Source organism: Pteropus alecto, unplaced genomic scaffold (genome assembly GCF_000325575.1).
Source record: "Pteropus alecto unplaced genomic scaffold, ASM32557v1 scaffold81, whole genome shotgun sequence".
Taxonomy (NCBI): domain Eukaryota; kingdom Metazoa; phylum Chordata; class Mammalia; order Chiroptera; family Pteropodidae; genus Pteropus; species Pteropus alecto.
Window position 1 is genome coordinate 32,874 of NW_006433378.1, and position 21,832 is coordinate 54,705.

Genomic DNA, 21,832 nt, shown 5'->3' on the forward strand with positions numbered 1-21,832 from the left:
ATAATTAATAAATATAAAGCACTTGGCAGTTTATAAAAAAAACATAAAAATATTATTTATAATTGCCATTATTCAATATATTTTTAGAAGGGTATATTGGATGAATCCAGAGCAAAAAATATCACTACTTTATATTTATTGCACTACACTATTGAGCATATTAGCTACTAGCTGTTTTTATATCTATTTAATCTCAACATATTCAATATTTAAGAAAAAAGGAACCAAATAATCATGAATGTCATTCTACAGCTGCAATCTAGAAATATTTCATGCACTTGATAACTCTGTGGAAATTGAAACCCTCCATATTCTGAAGAAAAGAATCTCTGGTATAACCAAAGAGTAGTAGCTAACCGGTAGGCTATTCTAAGCTCCATGACCATGTCTTGATGATATATGCATTCTAGCCATAACACTTTTCTATCTTATAAGACCAGTAATCATATGGCTTCCAACATCTCAGTTGAATAAACAACAAATTGAGTCTTGAGTCATGGTAGTCTTCTAATCACTGTAAATCCGCACCACTTTACTCAAAGATGTTCATATCCTAATCCCAGAACCAGTGAATGCCACTTTTTATGTAAAAAGAAACTTTGTGGTTGGGATTAAGGATTTTGAAATGAGAAAATTATCTAGGTCTCACGATGTAATCATAATGGTCCTTATAGAGATAAACAGGAGATCAGAGAGAGAAAAAAGGTCACCTGGTAATGGAAGCAGAGATTAAAGTAACATAGCTAGGAACCTAGGAATGCTGGCAGCTTCTAGAATCTAAGAAGCAAGGAATCATTTTTGATGAAATGTTGATTCGAGCCCAGTGAGACCCACGTCAGACAACTGGTGTACAAAAAGAATAAATTTGTGTTGTTTTACACCACTGAGTTTGCAGTAATTTGTTAAATTAGCACTTGGAAACTAGTACAATATTTTTCTTCGTATATGTTTATTTGAGGAGAGTAAATGGAATAATTTTAAAGGGAAGAAATATGAAGTATCTAAAATTTTTGTGAAGCTGAACTTTCCAGATGAACTTTAGGAAGTATTTGCAAATGTACATTCAAATTTTCAAAGAAGTTTCTGCCTAAAATGTATGTTTATAATAATTTTCCACAGTCTGTAGTCCTGTAGTTCCACATTTTGTGGTTCCTAGAACAAGATCTTTCTGCCTTCAAATGCCTCTACTGAGGTACTTATCAAAGTTGTTAATATAGAAACTGCCTATCCTGGATGACTCACAAAACCTTTCAAAGGGGCACAGTATGTATTATAGTAGCTCAATATCCCTCAGGCATTTGTATAGGAGAGATTTTTGGAGGAGCTAAAAGTGGCATTACTATATGCAAGTTATAAATAACTTAAAAGATATCATGCACTCAGCTCATGTAGGAATCTTTTTCAATTCAGTTAATTTCACAGCAGAAATAGAAGCATTTATCAATCTTGAAAACTGAATATAAACTGTATTAAGTATAATATGAAATTTAGAAATTAAGGCAGTATGGACACATAATCTTTGAGAAAAATAGATAATTGTAATGTTTGGTGAAGGAATTTATGAAATATTGATAAGTAAATGGATAATACCATACACAGAATATGGGGCTTCTCTATACATCAGAGAAGAGTTCAAATATTTTCTACTTTCTTTATAACTTTTAGGGAGAGACAATCTCCCTAGCATAGAACTTTTTAATAAATAATCTAGTTACAGATCTGAAACTGAATAGAAAATCAATTTTTTATCTTGTGAAGGAGGCACTACAGTAGGATATGTCAGTTTTCAATTTTAACATAAAATATATCATGGATAGGGACATTTTAAGAGAATTAATAGAATTTATCATAAAATAAAAGTACTAAGCATAGCTGTATATCTTTATCCCAGTCATGCATTTTTATATGCCTTTACAATAAAAAAAAATGTTTTTCTTCTTTACTTCACTTAAAGTACAATTTTCTGATAAGCAACATCATAAATCAAATGGATAAATAAATTTTGATAATGGGACAGAAGTAGGACAGTGTAGGAGAAAAAGTTCTAGTTGCCTAGAAGATCTAGGTTCTAGTTTTTGATCCACTACTAAAGCACCATCTTATCTCAGGTTACTCAGATTGACTCTCATGCCACCCTGAACAAGCTCGATCTCATCTGATCTCGGAAGCTAAGCAGGATCGGGCCTGGTTAGTACTTGGATGGGAGACCACCTAGGAAGACCAGGTGTTGTAGGTGTAAAAAGAAATAAATAAGGGATTGTAAACTGACAAGGTCCTTGCAATCTGTGAGGTCGACCAAGGGTTGCCTCATCTAAATAAATACATACATACATACATACATACATACATACATACATACATAATTCATTTAACATCACTATCAGAAAAACGTTCATCCTAGGTGAAACTTGGAAAGGGTGATTAACTTTAGCACTTAGTTTCTCACTCAGTGTTTTTTTAATTAAAACTTTACACAATGAAATATCACTCAACCATTAAAAAAAATAATCCTACCATTTGCATTTGGACCTAGTGGTTATTATGCTGAGGGAAATAAGTCAGACAGAGAAAAATAAATAATATACGATTTCACTTATATACGGAATCTAAGGAACAAAAAGAACAAACTAATCAAAAACAGACTCACAAATATAGTGGACAATTAGTGGATAGAGAGGAGGGGAGTTGGGGAGCTGGGAGAATGGGGTGAAGGGTTAAAGTAGTACAAATTAGTAATTGATACATGGTCAAGGGTGTGGGGAGGACCGCATAGGGAATGCATTTAGCATTAATGTAATGGCTAGGTGGAGAGTCAGAGGAGAGAAGGAGCAATTAGGGGGATTGTTTTATGAACTATATAGATGTCTAACCAATGTACTATATACTTGAATTTAATTTAAATAAATTAAATAATTTTAAAAAATCTTCTTTTTTGTCTGGTAGCGTGGGTGTGGCAGGTAGGTTTATTATCCATACCAACCTCCAAATACCTATGAAATCACACAAATCTAATTAAAAATTATGTACTTAGAGTGTGTATTAGTTTTCTACGACTTTGTGACAAATTGTTTCAAATTTAGCAACTTACAAAATGCCCATTTATTTTCTGACAGTTTCCCTGGGTTAGTGTCCAGGCAGTTCTCTGGTCTTAGAAGACCACAATCTAGGTGTCAGCTAGAGCTGCAGTTCTTATCTGAAGCTCACAGTTCTTCCAAACTTACATAGATGTTGGCAAAATGCATTTCCTTGCCATTGTAGGGCTGAGGCCTCAGCTCCTGAGATCATTTCTTTTCCTAGGTAGTTCACAAAATGATTGTTTGCTTTCTTCAAGATGGCCAAGAGGATGTCTCTGATGCTTCACTCTATTTAAATGACCTCACCTGATTACAGAAGGCACACTGAGCATAATCCCTTTTTTGATTCACACAAAGTCAACTGACTTGGGAATTTAATTTCATTTGCACAATGCCTTCACCCTTACCATGTAATCTAATCATGGGATACACATACATCACAGTCACAGATCCTGCCTGCATTCAAGGGGATTGGATTATACAGGCCAAGCAACGTTGTCTAACTCTACAATCATCACCTTAACCCTATCCCATTTTCAAACAGATTGCTATACAGAAGCTCAATTCCCCAACAATAAGAAAATCTGGAATTGCAACTATTATTATTGTGTTTAGCCTTCCTTTGAGTCATCATTTCTCAAACTTCTTTTTTCATTATCACCTTCCAATGAAGCCTTTATAGACATTTGTGTTTTCTAATCACTCCACATGAAATTTTAATGCCACAGATAATACATTTCTGTTTGTGTACAACAAGTATACTTGTACTTTACATATAAAAAAAGAGTAAGACTTTTGGTCTGTTTTGTTTCTCAAAAACCAGTTTTTGCTCCCTTGTGTGCACTATCACCCCTGTTGAGAATGCATGCCCTAAGTAAATGTAATTGATTCTACTTGCTCTTCAGCTCTGAATACAGCACTAATAACAATTTAATACTGCATAATTCTTAGAAATAGATGAATGCATGCATACTTATAAAGCAAGCTTTGAAGTTAGTTAGGAGTTGGTTATGGAATTTGAGTAAACTGCCCTTTTCTTTTGCTACTATTTCTTTTTCTTTGTTCCCCAAATTTGAATTATGCCACTTGTGGTTAATATTTATACTCAGGATTGACAAAAGCAAGAGCTAAAACAGAATAGTCAATGTTTTCTGAGTGTTAAAAATCTAATGCATGGTAGCATAGAAGATAACAGTATCAGTGGACAATAATTAGCCATGCATTTCAATTATTCATAGTCTCCCTTTCTCCCAGGGTATGGATAATCATTGCCTTCTTTATGTGAAACAGCAATTAAAAATAATAACTTAAAATAGTGCTTTAAAACATTTAAGGCAACTATTACAATTATTTTTAATCTTGTTTCTTTGCTAGACTCTTTGGCATGGATAGTTAGCTATTATAAAAATGTCAAATGACATTTTGAACAAGAATTAAAGGTGCATAAGAGTATGAATGGAATGGACTAAATGGAGTAGCATGGCTGAATGACAGAAGAAGTACCATCATTAAGCTGGTGGAGACAGTATGTCTCTAGTGTTACACTGAGCAACACATATAAGCTCTGTCTCAGGTGCAGAGTGTACAGGTTATTCTTAATGTAAGGAAATACAGATGAATCTCCATAATGCTATCAAGCACAAGGTCAATATGAAAAATAAATAAATAAATAACAACTACCTGTTTCCAGAGTTTATGGACCTGTATAATAAATTATTAGTGCAAAAAACTATAGGGAAGGTGAATATATAATAATACATGGTTGTAGTAACCTAGAGTAAAATTTTCACGTTTTATTTACTATGAATGTCTTGTTTTCATGCCACAGTGATCCATTCTTTCTCTGGAATTCTTTCTCTCAAGAAATATTTACTGATTGTCTACTATGTGGCAGGTGTTGGGTACCAATGGTGAATAACCTAGAAGTGTTTAGAGTCTAGTACAACACTTCTAGAAATTTAATATGCATCACCTGGAAAGCTTGTTAAAACACAGATTCCTGGACCTTACTGGAAGAGATTCTTTTTTTAGTAAATTTGAGAATGAGTCTCAAGATTCCACATTTTTAACAGGCAGCCAGAGTTGATACAGCTGGTCTACAAATCACACTTATATTAGAACTGATTAATACCGTAACATAATGTACTTTGTGTAGCCAGTTTATTCTGCTCCATTCCTTCATTCTGGGCATGCTTCTTCACTTTAATCAGATTCCTAATTCCTTACTCATTATATCATTTCTAGTACCTCTCCTTCCATCACAATTGCCTCTGGAGAGTTTACTTTTATATTTCTGAGTTCTAGAATGGCTTAAAAAAACAACTAGATTTCTCCTTAATAGGAATTGCTTTTTGTTGTTGGCTTTTTAAATACTTTGTTTTCCTTACTGCATTTATAACCAAAAAGGAAAGGAAATATGTTTATGAGAAAATGTTTGAGAATAAATAATGTAAGCTAGAGTTATATGCAGAACAAAATTTAGTCAGAAGAAGAACCCTTTATCTTCTAAACACACAAATTACAATAACCTTATCTAGGCGATAAACAGAATTTAGTGTTGTAAATAAGCAAAACTTGTACCCCAAATAATCTGACAGATTGGTGTACTTTATTTTTGTAATATATGCTGTTTAAGCATGATTACAAAGTGGTACATTTGCAATGATAAAGCTAATTCAATACTTTCTTTCCTTCTCTAATCAATGTGTTACTCTTCTAAGATCTATAAATAACATCAATGCAATAGGTTTTCTAATAAAATGTACAATGTAATATTTTTCTCTTACCTATACATTAAAGAGACACATATTCCTACATAACTCAACCAAGTAATTGGAATTTCTTATCCTAGATGTAGTCTATGAAAGAACAAATACTAGAAATATTTTTTTTAGTACATATTTATCTCAGTGTTTGCATATAAGAAAGAGGAGAAGAACGATGAAGGTACATAGTGATAGCAAATCTCTATTCAATAAACCAGAATTGTATAATCTATTCACTTCTCTAATTTTAAAATTTCCAATGGTATATATTCATAAAAATATTTTTAAAAAGTTTGAGCTCATAATACAGACAATATTTATTGAAAAAAGAGTTCTTTCTGTTGATATATATTTATGAATCATTCAGAAGCTATGGACAATTGCTGTCAATGAATGAAAAATAAAATATGTAATTAATGGGTTTTCAGAGTAGGACATAATGAGTAAACTATCTGTAATGATAATTTTGCCTCTTACATGACTACTGAACAGATTACATAATGCATTCTAATTACCTTAATGAATAGTGATCAGTTTTTTTTAACTTAATTTATACCACAATGAATGTCATACATTTAAATTAGCACTGAGCATGTTTTTATAGTATACAAATACTAAAATATTTGTTTCTTTCTAAAGACTGTTCAGACATACACATAAAATACTTTGAAATTATTAACATTTCCTTCTTTTTCTTTTAGCTCAAACTACCCCCAAGTCTAAAGCTAATTACTACTATTGCTTTGCATTCATATAGTTCTAAGAACATCAAGAAATTTACAAGATCTTGGCAGTGACTTCAAATCTTCAAAACCCTAGTATGAATATATTAACAAATAATAACCCATTGTACAACCCTTCATTACACTTTAATTTTATTTGTCATAAAAAACATCAAAGTTGTTCATTCTCTATACAGATGAAAAAGGAAACTACAAACCCATGAAATGCAGTTTGGAATTGAATGCAGCAGTGTATGGATGAGCACATGTCTCAACTTCAACTATAAGACAAAATACATTAGCTCTTTTTTGATGCCAAGCCTCTTTTTTAAATCTCATGTGGGCAGGTATTCAAAAAATTAACATGAAAGGCATCAGCATTTACTTTCTCACAGAATTTATCACGTAGAAGTGTTCCTGATTCATATAGTGCCTTGGCTTAGAGTAGAATTCTCAAACTTTACTGTGCACCCATATCATTTGAGAATCTTGTTAAAATGCAGTTTCTTCAGCAGTTCACTTACAAGTTTACAGTAATATCGATGCTACTAGTTCTCTTAAGGCTGAGACCTAACAGAGCTACCTTGGGTCAGATTATGCTCCACCTCTAAGTTATGAAAACCAGTTGAGGCTTCCAGGGCCTTCTTATGAAAAATAATAGTGTGGAAAACACGTTTCTGACAATGGACACATAAAACCATGCATGCTCTCTCTCTCTCTCTCACACACACACACAAACATGCATGCAAGCATACATGCAGACACAAACCAAAAAAGAAAGCTAACCAATTATTTAATATTATAATTAAAACCAGTATTTACAATGTCTAGTAAAGAGCTTTTGTTCTATCACTTGTAATTTTATCCAAAATAATGAAAATATTTAAAGGCAGAAAATTTTCAAAACTTGCTGATAGTAATATATTGTTACCTTTTTTATTAGTTATAGGATCAATACATAAAATCTTAAGTTATAATTATTTGAAAAGAGGAAAACATTGTGCCTCTCTGTATGTGATAAAAAAGACAGACTGAAGTGGATTCAGAAATGAGAGAGTATCCACTTTCTATCCAGATTTTCTTGTCTTCCTTCTAGTTCTGAGTAGTATCTTTTAAAAAAAAAAAAAACTTTTATTTCTGTAATGATCTATTTGGGAAAATACATGTAGGCAAATGAATAATGATTTTAGCATCTCCTTGTGAATGGAGTGACATTAGAAGTCATTACAACTGTATATGAGAAAGACATTAATTATGATATTTTGATAACTCATTTTCTAGTAATATTTTTAATGTAACCTGGATGAAATGATCAATATTTAGGTCAAAAGATCCATTAAATAGTGTTTTGTGACTTTTTCTTCAATCCCCACCTATTGAAAATAATTCAGGAATGGGAAACTATGTATCAAGACATGCGGTTGGTATACCAAACTCAAATCCAAAATTGAGTGAATTAATTTTAACTTTCTCTCAGTACCCAATCCAGAGTTTCTAGTTCTAGACTTGGTCTCTATTAATCACATTTTTTATTTATACATTAACCAATATTAAAAATCTGAACTATAACCCTCATTCTTTCTTTAAATACTCTAAAAATCTTCATATTTGGCACCTTAATTGTATCTGGAATAAATTTCTTCTATTTCTACTGTCAGCCTCTTACTTGGATCCTCATCATATTTCCTATTGTGGAAGAAAAAAATGGGTTTATAAATAGTAACCTCACAGGGTGATCTGATCATAAATTCCTAACTGGGAAGGTCATGGTGGGTAGTCATGCCCCAGGCCTATAACCTCTTTAGTGAAAGGTTTTAAGCCAGCCCTGTTTATTTTTCTTGTGCATCTAGGTTAATACACACTTGAAATACTAGAAGTAATATCCTTCAAAGGGGGTATTAACTCTAAAGAGAGAACATGATCTCGTTAACTATCCTATAATCCGAACTCTTCTTGCTTTCTCCAATCTTCCTTACTTTCTCTCCTTAATTTCAAATGCATGAAAGAAACTGCAAAACTGTTATTCTCCGGAACATTTGAGATCTTGCTCCCTGGCATATGTCATCAGTTTGGCTTAAATAAACTCTTACGAAAATTCTCCACAAGTTTGCATGTTTCTTATGTCAAAACTGTGTATCATGCCAGCATTCTTCTATATGGTTCCCTATGCCCATGGTAAGTACAGTCCTGCTATTTATTTCACCCTTTTTTTTTTTTTTAGAAATGTTTTTCCAATATAGGAACATAGAAAATTGATGAATTCGAGGGTTGTATTATTTCTCTCCATTCTCTGTTGATAATGTTAACAAGCATTGAGATTGCCAAAATACCAAGAAGGCAATAGGAAAAAAAAGAAAAAAAGAAAAAAAAAAGCATAGAACCTAAGAATTCTACAAACTATACAAATTCCTAATAATCAAAATTTGTTATTTTCTTGACAATCATGTTTAAAATATTGTTAGTATTTTATCATTACTTCAATTCTACAGAATAAAGATCCTCCAATTACTATTGATATGTAGATTCAGGGGCAGGTATATGATAAGAGAAAAATTTTAAAGTATTTTAGTAAATAAGGCCTTTAAGAAATGAAAAATATGGCTCACATCATTGGCATAGTATTCTCAGTTATCATTATTTTCTAATACATGTCTATACTGAATATGTATAAAATTGTGTCTCTACTCATTGCAGATTACAATTCAGTAAAAAAAACAGTAGTATGAGTAAAAAATGGTATAGCTCAACACTGAAAGTTGAATTCTCCTCTGCTCTATATTCTTTGGCCAAAGATCATTTCAAACGCTCCTCTAGAGATATAAACACAGTAATTCATTCTACATGAAACTAGTCCTTCAGAGTAATCTTTGGGTTAAAATTCCCTTTGACAGTAAACACGCTCAGCTAAGAAATGCCATCTCATATCTTTCCAAGGAGGTGGTGATTCTGAGTGACCAAAAGGAAACCATTTGGTGTTATTCTGGACAAAGGCCATATCTGTAGCTCCAGCTGATGTTGTATCCTTATAATTTTCCACCAAAGTTAGAACTAGGAGACCATAAGCTATTTGTAAAAAAAAAATGTGATGCTAAATAACATATTCACATTCCTTTAGTCAACTAATTACCCAACGTTTTAAAAATGAAGCATTTGTAGAAATATATTGGCTTCTTGTAATGAATGGATTTTGGGAAACCCATTATTACGGCCACTGTCCTGGGTTAGGATAAAAACTACTTTTTCAAGGAACACTAAAAATAATATCTTTAACCTTCCTGGCATACTTTATCCAGAGAACAGAAGACTTATGTGATTTACCAAAGTAACCATATAAATCCCCTACATTGAAAGCAAGGCTTAGAAGCACATAATTTTATTTAGCAGGGTATGAGACAGGATTCACCTCTAGAAATCTGGGTGGTAAATTTTGAATTTGCTCTCCAAACTCTCTCCTATACAGGACTAGAGTCAAGATCCTGTATATCCTATGCCATATCCTCAGTAAACCTGAGCTCCTGAATTATATACAATAGACCTAATATTCCATTTTCATCATCACCTGAAACCCAGCTTCTAAATTGTAAAAACAAAGAAAAAATATGTCTTTTTAATTGGCATCCCAGAACTTCCAACATATGATTGGAAAGAATCAGCATGGACAATAAAAACAAGCAGTGATAGGTAACAAAGGAAAGTGCACACGGAATCAGGAAGCACAGTAAGTACTCTCTCAATTCAATTCATTGTATGAAAGCAATTGCAGGGATATTTTGATTTTGTATTGTGAAGTCACAGTCTTTTGTGTAAATGTTTTTATAATCTGCTCAGTTGTTTGACTAGCCAAGCCAAGGATAATTACATACAAATGAATCAGAGGTCAGATGAAGATACACTTGGAAAACAATAAAATTTTTAAAAATTTAGAAAGTGTGCATGTATAATATATTGTAAGGAGTTTTGCAGGATCAAATTATACATGAAATGATAAATCTTCTACACATTAGTAAGATTAAGGCATTAAAGTCTCCTAAATATGTACAATGGTTTCTGTTGATTCTAAAAAGTATTTTTATTTAATTCTAATCACCTTTTCTAGATGTGATTCAAAAAAGTGACTAAAAATTCTGGGTCAGGGCTTGAGGTATATACAGAAGTAAAATAAAAACTTGTCCCCAAACAAATAACATATATTCATGTTCTCCCAGTAGAAAAAAAATAAATAAATAACCTCACCTGGGGAGAGGCCTGACTACGCTAAAGAAATATTACATAACACAGTGTCCACAGAAGAACAAGCAGAGATGATTTATGGAGCCTGAGAGATATACAAGGTACACTGAAATGTAAATATGTGAACAGGTGGGAAATAGTCCTGAATATGAAAATAGATGAGAGTGAATCAATGAGAGAATGCTTTCATTATGTATCACCAGTTATAATTTAATGGAAATCCAATATGAGATCTTCTTTGGATAGAACAATGGCATTTTAAAAACACAAGAAAACATTAGAAAATAACTATTCATGTTAGGTGGAGAAAGGTATCCAAGAATGTATTACTAGTGCATAGCTTCAGATCTTATTTCATGGGCATTAGTATATAAATATCTATAGTTAGAGGAAGAGACAGATAAGTCAATAGCAAGCTGTCATGTTTAATTTAGAGCTTTGACATTACACAGACTGACTCTAACCATAGGCTGTTTTCCAGGAAATAGCTTTAGTTCTGTACATACAAATGCTTCAATGTTTAATATGATATGTAACAATTTTTTAAAAATAAAGAAACACTGTTGTTATCTTTAAGTGGCTTAACATAAAATGGTTTAACTTTTTAAGTAGGTAAATAAATAACACTCAAACATACTTCACACAATAAAAATTATTGTATTTGAGAAATATAAAAGAATTTCCTGAAGAACATACCTAGTGGATTAATATAGAATACGTGCCTTGTTAATTGATAAATATACTTATGTAACATGAAGGACCATTGTTTACTCTAAGGGAATGGACATTTCCAAAATGTTCTAAATTCTCCTAGTGGTTCCAATATATTTTATTTTTTATTTCTTATCTTGTTTTTTTTTAGGGTGATTTAAAGTGACAAGAGGACACTTAGAAGCTATTATCCTACATCTTTTTAAAGCTCACTTGCCTATTCTAATGATGCTCTAGACAATTAGACTATTATAACAGAAAGAATGTCAATATCCAGTTAAATTGAATTCAGCCATGATATTCCATGATTTTGGAAGCAAAACTATTTGGTATGCAGTTAAATAAAATAGCTTAATTATAATTGGACAAGAGATTGTTCAACAGTATCATATTAATGGTGATACAGAAGTTTCTTCCTTAAAGATATGTAACAGATATACATTGATACGATTTGTCATTATTTTAATATATGTTAGTTATGTAGTTTTTTGAGAAGAGATGGTTCATTTCCCACCCCCTCATTTGCACACACACACACAGAAACATTTTAGTAACTTAGTAGAAAGTTGTCTCAGCTGGTCCAGAGTTAGCTCAGTAGAAAAGGTTGATTCCAGCTGCTAATACCAGGGGCTGTCTTTTCACCAAAATAATTAATTGATTGATTGATTAATTAATTAATTAATAAAAAGATAAAACTCTCTCCTCTACTAGGGAGCTTGGATGGTTGTTTTTTCCTTAGAGTTTTTTCATCCACATTTCGTCTCTACAAATAGAGTGAGAATTATGGGAAATGATTCCCTTTAACTGAAAAGTTGACCTTAATGTAGACGATCTATCTATGTCTGTAATAAACTGCACGATAGTATAAATTTGGTAGATTACCTCTCTGCTAGTAATTTTTTTCTCAGTAAATCTTATTTTATGTCAGCACATATGGCATTAGTTGTGTGCCATGTCCATTTGGACTGTTATAATAAAAACACTATAGATCAAGTGGCTTAAACAATAAATCGTTCTCACAGTTCTAGAAACTGGGAAGTCCAAAATCAAGTCTCCAGGTGGTTTGATGTCTAGTGAGAATCTGATTCCTGGTTCACAGACAACCATCTTCTTGCAGGATCCTCACATGCTGGGAAAATGAGAGAGTGTTCTGGGTCTCTTTTGTAAGAGCACTAATCTCATTCACAAGGGATCCACCATCATGACTTAATCACTCCAAAGTCTCCACTTTCTAATGCCAGCACATTAGGAGGTCAAGATTTCAACACATGAACTTTTGAGGAAAATAAACCTTCAGTCCATAACATAGTATGTATCTATAACTACTATATAGAATAGGTAATGACCATAAAAGGCTATACTCCAGTTATATCAATGCTGTTGGTTTTGAAAATAATGTGTATCCAATCCACATGCACCACACCATAGTGAAAAACAATGTTCTAGGAGAGGGGGTGGGGGGTCATAAGGAATGCTGGTGGCTGAGTTCTGCCAGTTTCCAAGTGAGTAAGATAGCTATGAAGTGTTCCAGCTCAGCATCTTCCAGAAATAGCTATTCCAAATGCCGTAGTGGACATGACAGGTATGATGGCTGCTAGTCCCAGAGCAAGAATAGCAGCCACAAGGGGTGCTATCTCAGGACAAACAAGGCCACAGAAAGGTTTGCTCCAGACCCTAAGAGTGATGAGCCTGCAGCAGAGTAGTCTGGCAGTCACCAAAACTGCCAAACAAGAGGTGATTTGAAGTAGCATAAGAAATTTAAAGCAATCAATGTCTTTAAAGCATGCAGATTATTGAAAGAAAAGTACATTTGCTACTGAAGGAAAATCCTGGGTAGAAAGGCTGATAGGAGAGAAAAAAAGACCAGACAATTTGAAGCCTGTGAAAAATCTTGCAAGAATACATCAGCTTTAGGACTGATGGTTGGGGGAATGCTAAGATCAAGGGACTAGCAGAGTTAACATATGACAAAGTACAACCAAGCGGATAGTCTGATATAAAAACCCAGTTGAATTTGGTTGCTTTTATGGGGCAAAAATTTAATACGCTAACTCTCAGGCTTTGGCAAATTAACAGGACAAATGAAGAAGAGATGAGAACCAGTTTAAGTAATAGTTTGCTCTTCCTTCCAAGGGAGGTAGGGGTTGCTCAAAACATTCCTGAACCTGCTAGATATTGGAGCTGACATGGTTCTCATGTTTGTTTGTGTGTCCAAATTGTCCTTGCTCTTCTTTTGTTAAATTGTAAAATTATATGAATATTCTAGATGGAAAATTGCATAGATACAATTGCTAGGCTGTAGGCATTACAGGCTTTGCTTTTGTCTACTTTAGAAGTTGGAAAATTCTTGACACCAAGTGATTTGTAGTCATAAACCTTGCTGTTATTATACAGTTCTAACAATGTTGCATCCCAGAAGAAGACAATGGAATAGATCTTACAATGAATTGAAGTGTGCCTCCAGGCATTTCATAAGTTGAAGTCTTAATGTTCAGTATCTCAGAATGAGATTTTATTTAGAGATGGAGTCTTTTGGAGGTAATCAAATTAAAATGAGATCATTAGAGAGGACCCAAATACAATGATTGGTGCCATTTTAAAAGTGGGAAATTTGGACACAGACAGAGATAACACCATGTGAGGCTGAATATATAATGCTTCTACAAGCCAGGTAATATCAAAAATTGCCACCAACTCACCAGGAGCTAAGGAAAAGTCATGGAACCTATTTTCGGAAGAAACAAATCCTGTTAATACCTGGACCTTAAACTTCTAGTTTCAAGAACTGTGAAAAAATAAATTTCTATTGTTTTTAGTATTTTATTTTAGCATCTCTGGTAAACTAATATAGGTCTTCATACACAAAATTTAGTATCAGAGGAATTTCTATGCAGTGTTGTCTTAGCTTTTAGAGTCCTATCTGGCCAGTAAAAGTCCTATTGAGGACTATAAAGCCTTCAACAGAAAAGTTGCTCCATTGCTCCTATACAATCAGACATCAAAATAATATAACAATGACTGGCACTTAGTATGTAGACTTGAACACTGCTAATGCTTTATTTCTTATGTTACTCTGTGAAGAAAATCAAAATCAGTTTACATTCAACTAACAAGGCCTGTTCTGTAACTTTATTCTCCTGAACTCATCAGTGATGAGTCATCAAAACAATGGATAAACCCAAATACAACGTGAAGCGCTAGTTTAGGCAATCTGTTATAGGAATGTCTAAAAAAGCATAAAAGGAAATAAATATAGGTACGTTAGCTGCTCCCACAAATTCAGTTTTACTTTGATATACATTCAATTCTGAACATTATATAATTTCTTTTGTGTTGTCGTCTTTAATCCAAAGTTAACTTGTGGTCTGTTGCTCATTTTATTTTATTTTATTTTATTTTATGTTTGTCATAGATCTGTCTTCTGGAGGGACTGACCCTGAGTAAATGTAATGCATTTTCTTTTCTTTTTTTAGGTGAGGCAACCCTTGGTTGACCTCACAGATTGCAAAGACTCTGTCAGCTTACAATCCCTTATTTTTTATTTTATTTTATTTTATTTTTTTTACACCTACAACACCTGGTCTTCGTAGGTGGTCTCCCATCCAAGTACTAACCAGGCCCGCCCCTGCTTAGCTTCCGAGATCAGACAGGATTGGGCTCGTTTAATGTGGCATGGCTGTAGTCTGTTGCTCATTTAAAATTTTGGGGGAATTTTCTAGATACCTCATTGTTCCTTTTTACTAATTTCATCCATTGTGGTTAGAAAACATGTCTTTTATGATTTAAATCATTTGAAATGTGTTGAGAGAGGACTCTATAAATGTCAATTAGGTTAAGTGAACTGATAATGTTCAAATTTCTATCTTTACTGATTTTTTGAAAGATAAAATTTTAAATTACCATCTATAAAAAGTCTAGAATATCTCTTTTACTCTTATTTCTGTCAATTTTTGCTTTGTGTATTTTGAAATTCTTTTGTCAAATCCATACACATTTAAGATTGTTATGTCTTTTACAAGAATTGATCTTTTTTATAAAAATTATATGTTCTTCTGTATCATTCGTTATACTTTGTCACATACCTTATTTTTTCTGTTATTAATATAGGTACTCCAGATTTTTATATTTTGTTATATTATATCTTTTCCATCTCCTCATTTTTAACCCACTTATGTTCTTATACTTGAAATTTATTTTTTCTAATTAGCAGATATTTTATCACAAAATGCCTTTTTTTTTATATATAACCTTCATTTTGAAATATATGTTCATTGGCTAGAGAATTTTACATTGATAATTTTTGTTTTTATTTTTTCATTCAGCACTTTAAAGGTGCTATTTATTTTCTTTTGTCCATTGTTTCTAAGTCAGTTGTTACTCTTTTCCCTTATTTTTTATATTTGATATGTATTTTTATCTTGAATTATTTTTGAGATTTCTTTTAGTATATAGTTTTTAGCAGTTTGAGAAAAAGTGTGATTTGGTGTGATTTTTTTTAAAAAATCAACTTATTTGGTGTTTTTTGAGATTCGTGGATCTGTGGATTACTTTTGATCAATTATTACTAGCCTATTGGGCTCTAATCAAGAGAAAGTACCTTGTAGAATCAACAGTTATGACTCAAACATTCTTATTCTGTAACAGATCTTTTCAGAACTAAATTCCCATAAAGTAGGGCAAGTTTCAAATATTTCCACTGTGAAATGGAAACTATAACTTTAATTAAGAGCAATCCTAGACCCAAGACTATAAACAACTGTTTCCAATTACACACTACAAAGGCCTTTTTTACTATAGTAAAAATTTTTTAAATAACTCAATGGAGCATCACTTACCAACACTTGGCACCTGAATTGATAATATGGCTAACTGATAAAACAACTCACCCTTAATTGTGTGACAAAGCCTATAAAATAGTATATTTAGCCTGATAAGAAGTTGCTAACACTCCAATCTATTAAGTGCATTTTCTTCCAATACTGCTCCTAAAGATAGGATGGGATTATTTAGCGTTGGCACTATTGACATTTTGAATCAGATAATTATTTATTTGGGAGATTTTCATGGGCATTGTAGTATGTTTAGTATTATCCCTGGCCTCTATTTACCAAGTACTAATAGCATCCCCTACCACTGTCATTTGTGGGAATCAAAAATGTCTCCAGACATTGCCTTTTGTCCTTTGCAGCAAAATCACCCCCAGCTGAGAACAATCGATATAAACATAGCTCTCTTAAAGTGATTGAAATATATCTTTATTCAGTTTTGTTTGGGGGAGGAGCTATTACTAATGGTCTATCTGGGTAGGACTATTTGTTTACTTAGGACTGAATAGCTAAAGTATTTGATTTCCATCCTCTGGCAATACATGCAACAATTTATTCGTGAATTTGTATTCATATTACACTTGTAAATGTCTATATGAGGTGACAGATCTAGAGAAAACCATCTGGACTTACAAAGCAAATTAAGCACATTAGCCTTCATTTTTCTGTAGCCCACTAAATCCATGTTATAACTCATAACAATAATGGAACCATCAAAAATGATTAGAATGACCAATATTAAAAATTTCTGACTTATGTAATTTCTATTCAGCCAGCCTTCTCAATGATAACCTCTATAGGTCCAGCTGCTTCCATTCAAGTCAACTATTTAAAGTTACATAAGAACATACATGCTGAGCTGACTTTTTATGAACATAAGAGTCAGGAAAATAAAGAGACTGTGAGAGGAAATAGTAAGTCCCAAAATGATCTTCATTCTTTATAGTGCCCTTTCTGACCTCAACAAATAGATAGTTAATGTCGTTCAGATGGTGGACACCAGGATAAACATGAACTAGGACACGGACTTCGCTTCACATGAGTCCACAGCCACCATACTCCACCTCTAGAGGTTATTCATAGTGACAAAAAGATAATTATTGGGTTTCTATGTGACTCATCACTCCAGAAAAAGGAACAGAAACAATCTGTCTTATCCATGACTGGGTATGCCATCCAATCCTGGGAAGTGGTATGAGACCAGGGAAAGGTGGTAAATATCTTTCTCCTTTCATTACAGATATGGACAAAATGCTCTAACCATCCTTTTATAACTTTTCTAAGCAATAAGTCATAAACTGACTTCCTCACAGTGTTGGCTATGACACTTCTAATCTGATCCAGCTATGTGAGACCTTATTGATTCGCATATCCCAGAAAATGTCTCAACTATCTCTATGACCTGAAATGAAAGAGATATGAAGGTGAAAAAAAAAAATGAGATAGTTCCATAAGCATTAATTGATATACTAAAGAGAAATTGGTCAAGATTGTCCTGGTGGCTAATTTCCTCCCCTCTTTTAGTAGGTCAATAAAGAGCTGACTCAGTAGGTCTCAGTGTAATACAAGAATGGGCTGATAGCAGTAACTGTTGTTGGACATTCTTCCTTTCTATGGGGCCAACTTTTCAACCAGAAAGCTTATATTTTTACATATCTATAATACATGTTAGCTGTTTCTTACTAGTTGATACATTAAATATGTAATTATTATAAGAGTGGGAGCTTCACTACTGAAAAGTTGGCCATAATGGATTCAGTATGTTTATACCTGGCCTAAACTGTGAGCTCTGGGTTAACCTTTTGAGATGGCTCATATTTATTATAAATTTATATATTAAAATGAAATAGTCAACATGCTAACATTATTTCAAGTAGTTAATATATTGGAACTCTTTAAAACACCATTAATGTTATCAATTAAATTTTAAAAGCCTTTATATAACTACATGTATACTAATGAAAATATATTCCATGACATTTCAATGAAATCTCAAAATGTTCATAGATTTTAATATTGGCATTATCGTTAAATGTTTTTTGCTATAGAGAAAAATAATTGATTTGATAATATATCTTGATAATTAAAAGTACACATAATAAAAAAACTCAGAAAATAAAATGTCACACAATATTGACTTGAAATTCAAATTTTACCTTTTTTCTTATATAATTTTTACCATGTAATAAAAAATATTATTACAAATATTGTTTCTGACATTGATATAATTTTAGTATATTTTGTGTTCAAACATTTTCTTAAAGTTTTTTTTCCTTAACAAGCAAAGTCTTGGCAATGAAATATAATGAGTTTTAATAAAATTTCTGTATATATATAATCTTATAGTGAAAGCTACCCACCACAATTAAAATGCAATGGCATATGACATGGTAATAGCCTTACTGAAGTGTGTATAATGTATAATTCTATTATATGAAGTTTTAAAATGGGTAAAAATATCAGAACAGTGGCTACCACTGGGAGATTGAAATTGGGATTGATTTGGAAGGAGTATGAGGATATTTTCTGGAACAAGGGTAATATTTCATACCTTGATAGGCTATTTGGTTACACAGGAAGTAATTTTTCTTAATTCGGACAATGTACACTTAAGAATTTTTCATTTCAATAAAATAAGATAAAGTAAAAATTAGAATTGCCAAATGAACACAAAACATATTGACAATTAAGAATAATATATAATTAACAAAAGAATCAGTCAGACCACAAAGTTACAAAGAATATTGAACACCTCGTAAGATGAAGACTGAGTCTGATTGTTATACACAATACGAAAACTATTTTTATATAGAGAAAAAGCTAAGGTGCAAAGATATGTGCAGTATATTCATTTTTCCACTCTTAGGACTTTTTTTGAAAGAAATATATAGGAAAGCAATTTTTTAAAGTAATGTACTATGCAGAATACTACTAAGGTAAAAAATGATTTATATGAAGTCTAAAGAGAAACAGAGTACATGAAAAATTAACTTTCTAAAAACCAGACTTGTCTTTAATCCCATTCTTTTCAGAAGGTTATGAGATCTTTATTATGGGTAGTATTCAGCAGATCTTTGAAAATCTTCAGCAATAAATATAGTGGAGCAAATAGGTCAATAACAGAAGGTAATGTTGAACAAGATACATTGTCGAGTTCTCAACTCGTAAGACTTTTTTGTTGTGATTCATTTTTACCTTTTTCTTTAAAATGATTGTGACATTGTTTAGCAGTTTATTTTCTATTTTCATAAAAACAGTTAAAGCAATTCATATAAATATCCATGTTACAAATGTCTTCATATTCAGTTTTTTATCCCTTCACTAAATTAAACTTACCTCTAAAAGCTATCAGTTTTCATTATTTTTATTTCAGCCTCAAAAATGTATCCAAATTGTTTATTTGAGTCCATAGAATATACCCTAATCCCAATTTTTTAATAGTAACTGAAGTTCTCCCCCAATGTGCTTGCTCTCTTCTCTTTCTAATTCTTTATAAGACATAATTCCTTTAGTCAACTCCAACTTTTTTATGCATGTTAGTTTTTATATATTGAACAAAAAAATTGTATTGTTTCAGACACAAATTTTGGTGAGTAGTAATCTGATATTACTTGAGAATTTAAAAATCTGATTGACAAGTCATTCCTTTTAATATTTTTATTTGTGGTACCTAGTAATTTATATTTTAATGTGTGTCATAGGTTTTTCTGACGAATATAAAAATTTATGAATCATCATTTTAAATGAGTTCTAAAATAATTTATACCTATCTGTGTTATCTAATAGTTCTCATAAATGCTTGTTGGAATAGCTCATTGGCTCAAATTATATATATAGAAATATATATATATATTCAGTGTCTTAATTTAAAAAAGACCATTAACTAAACAACTTTTATATTATGGCTTAGTCTGTGGGAATAAGCCAAAATGGATTAAATATAAGTTATTGGCTCCAAAAGAATTCACAGAAAGAGTCTTTTGGACTTTACTCTTTCTTTTATCAAACTGTCTCAAAATTCCTAAAAAATATTGAAATAGTCAGATGAGTGTGGCAGTAATGGGTAGGAGTGTGGCTAGAATTTCTTAACAAGCAATGCTGACAAAGGCAACTGTCACATTAATTAGGATAATCACTCTAGCTGAAAGGTACCTACACCAACTACTGCTTAAAATATCAAAAATTCTGATATTTCACCAGTTTTTATTAATTTAATTTAATATTTTAAAGTCATTTTTGAATTATATCAAAGTAAGAATTTGTATACATCATATGTAATAATAGTCATAAAGGTTTAAAATTCAGCAAGAACAAGTTTAGGAAAAGATTATCAGAATCAAGAAGTGAGGCATAACTTTGTAGTTGAGTCAGTCTAAAGGATAGTTTTACTAGAAGGCCATCATGGAAAACAAATCACGGAATTGACTGTAGGCATTATCAAAGAACCAGGAGTAGGAAGAAAACAAAATCTGATAACGTTAGGGGAAAAAAAATGAGGAACTCAATCAGATGAGGTTAATAAACCAAATATCAAGAACAATGGTAGAATAAGGTACATTAAATCTAGAGACAAATTTGAAGAAATCAGTTTATGCTAACATAACATATTTTTCATCGTTTTTAGTCTTTTTTTTTTTTTTTTTTGGTAAAGCTGTCCATTCTATCATTTGTTGCATTGCTCTATTCCTTAGAGCAGATTGGTTTTATGTTTCAAGAGTTTGTTTCAGATTTCAGGAAAATAACATACTATTGTTGTATCACTGGACAGGTACTCATATTATCTTTAAGGAAATAGGTGAATAACAAAAACTTGATAAATAGGTGACGTTATAACTATATATATATATAATTAAAATTTTAAAAGTTGATTTTCAGAGTGAGGGAAAGCTAGAGGAAAGAATCTAGAGAAGAGGCAAAGGGCCCTATGATATTCAATATATGTTTAACTTAGATGATAATACAGAAAATATAATTTGTGGATGAAACTGAGTTGATAAGATTACCTAATGACATAAACAAAAATATTAATATTAAAAATATTTTTATCATATAGAAGATTAATATGAAATGAGAAATAAAATTATACAAATAAACCTAAACAAATATAATATCTTCCATCCAGGATGAAATAATGAGTTTACTGATTTCAAAATATATTAACCACGTAGGTAAATAGTTCATATGAAAAATTTATCTAAGTTATCACATTATAAGACAATACGATTCACATGACCTTGAAGGAAGCAATCTAGAGCATTCTCTTTTGTATAAGACTGTCCATACCTATGTGCTCTAAATAGTGGAATCAGATCATGAATATGAGAGGACATATAAATAAATGTTGTTGGAATTAGAGTCAGTTAGCAAAGGGAAGAGAACTGTTGGGTGATGGAGAACCATCATTTCAGTCTTAATTTTCTTATTGCTCAAGTTCACCAGTATTCAATGTGCCAATACCTTTTTCTCTGATTATTTGTCATCTCACTGTTCCAGTTGTCTTAGAA

General features: G+C 32.0%; 2 pseudogenes; one reads left to right on the plus strand and one right to left on the minus strand.

Moving 5' to 3' along the window:
* The first annotated feature begins 2,117 nt into the window (after positions 1–2,117).
* Positions 2,118–2,236, plus strand: LOC112476954 (annotated as a pseudogene).
* Positions 2,237–15,067: 12,831 nt separating this feature from the next.
* LOC112476892 lies at positions 15,068–15,186 on the minus strand (annotated as a pseudogene).
* Between the last annotated feature and the right edge of the window lie 6,646 nt (positions 15,187–21,832).